The following is a 2453-nucleotide window of genomic DNA, read 5'->3' as shown; positions in this document are numbered from 1 at the left end:
ATTCAAGTTTATCTTGAGTATAGCTAGGTTAAATCATCTTCAGGTTTTTACCGATTTGGTTTCCTAGGTCATCATATCTTTGTGTTCTTTATGTTCTGCACTTTACATTGATATGATATATTTGTGTTAACCTAGATTTGTTAATTTAACTAAGTAATCACTTGGCTAATTACTTAGGTTAATCTGGTTATATTTTAAGGGGTCTAAAAATGTACAAGTGGTATCAAAGCCGGTAGCTCTCTTGTTGTAGATCCTTTGATCTTTGAGCTGATCTTTGACCCCGGTTGTCATGAAACACGGACACTCTCTTGTTATTCCACCTCACTTTGATGGGAATAACTATGCTTATTGGAAAGTAAAAATGAAAGCATTCTTGAAATCAATTGATGAGAGAGTCTGGAACTCCATTGAATACGGATGAGAGAAGCCTGCTACTCCTATTAGTGAGTGGCAAACTTCTCAAAAAGAAGCAACCGCATTCAAAAGCAAAACTATGAATGCTATCTTTAATGCTGTTTCTATGGAGGAATTTAAGAGAATCTGTAATATTGAGGTTACTCATATTGGTTAGAATATCTTCCAGACTATGCATGAAGGCACAAAGGCTGTTAAAATTAATAAGTTGCAGTAATTAGCAACTAGATTTGAAAGCATTATGATGTCTGATGATAAATCTTTTAATGAATTCTATGCTAAGCTTAATGATATTGTTAATTTTGCATATAATTTGGGTGAAATCTATGATTAACCAAAATTTTTAGGAAGATTTTTAGATCTTTGACTGAGGAATTTAGACCCAAAGTGACAGCCATCATTGAAAACAAGGATGTGGACTCCATCCCTATTAATGAACTGTAGGATCTCTTCAATCCTATGAGTTGGACCTACCTAAGACTAGCAAATTCAAATCAATGGCTCTCAAGTCTATTGATGATGTTGATGCTAGTGGATTTGATGATGGGCTCTCTACTACAGAGATTGCTTACCTTGCCAAGAACTTTAGAAATTTTCTTAGGAACAATAACAGAAGGGCAAGAGGTAAAAACACTGCTAAACCTAGAAATTTCAGGAGGAATGATCTCACTGAGGTTAATAACATTGAAAATCCTAAAGAAAATGTAGGTCAACCTTCTAATAATACTATGGGTCAACAATGTTTTGGATGTCAAGGGTATGGTCATGTGAAATCTGAATGTCCAACATTCTTGAGGTCTAAGGGTACGGCTATGATTATAACCCTTAGTGATGATGAAGTTTCTGACAATGAGTCTCATAGTGATGAGGATGGAAACTTCATTACTTTCACTGCTACTACTACAGTTAAATGAAAGTGTTGTTGTTAAGGAGAAACCTTCTGATGGGAAACTTTCTGAGGATGTAGATGTACAAGAAGCCTACAATAAACTTTGCAAAGTTGCTATAAAGGATGCTATGAGTGTTGATTTAGGTTTAAAGAAAATTACATCTCTTGAACTTGAAAAGAAAAATTTGCTTGTGAAACTATTTGATGTTAATGAATTGTTGAATAATGTGAAGACTGAGAACATGCTTTTGCTTGATAAAGTTAAGAATTTGGAACTTGAATTATCTGTTTTAGAGAAAAAACTGATAGGTCTGCAAGCTCCAAACTTGATCACATACCGAGTGTTCAAAAGTTTCTCTCTGACAAAATTGTCTTAGGTTTTGTAGAAAGCATCTCTATGACTACACCCTATTCCATAAACTTTGTTCCTTCTTTTTTTTTTCGAACCTTGTGATTGAGGTTGTCAAACCCTCTATAAATGAGGCTAAATCTGTAGAAGTTACACCTCCTAGGAAGATTAGGGTTGATCTTCAAGAGTCTAAACTTAAGGCTCATATCCCTCCTAAGGGCAAGTTGCATGATAAGTCTGCTTGGGTATGTCATTTTTGTGGAAAGTTTAGGCACATTCATCCAAACTGTTTCAAGCTGCAAACTGCTAAGCGAGCAAACAAACCAAAAGTATATGTGCCTCAAGCACAAGATCCTATAGTACTTATTGGTGAATTGGTAAAGGCTCTTAACCTTTATTTCAATCCTGGAGTTAGAAATCATTCTAATGTGAATAAGAACTCCAATGCACGAGATGCATCTAAAAAGTTTCAGATGCAAAAGGCTCAATCTAAGTGAGTCTTTCTGACATGGTCCTTGTGCTTCATTGCTCTACTCTTTGTGACAATTGCTCTTTGTTTTTCTTTTTTTCTTTTGTTTTCTTTATTTCTAGGATTTGCATTGCATAACATTCATGCATTTCATTCTAGGTTGTTTTGTTATTTATTTATTTAAAAAATAAATAAAAAAAGGAAAAAGGAAGCAAAATGTGTTTTGCATTATTTTCTTGGATTTGAAATCAAGGTTGGCTAATTTATTTTTACATAACGTATTTATGTACTTTGTTTAGCTTGGATGAGGTCATTTATTGCACTTTACTAGT

This window comes from Quercus lobata, chromosome 9, assembly GCF_001633185.2.
Source record: "Quercus lobata isolate SW786 chromosome 9, ValleyOak3.0 Primary Assembly, whole genome shotgun sequence".
NCBI classification, from domain to species: Eukaryota; Viridiplantae; Streptophyta; class Magnoliopsida; order Fagales; family Fagaceae; genus Quercus; species Quercus lobata.
The sequence above is the reverse complement of the archived record's forward strand: the minus strand, read 5'-3'. Positions refer to the sequence as shown.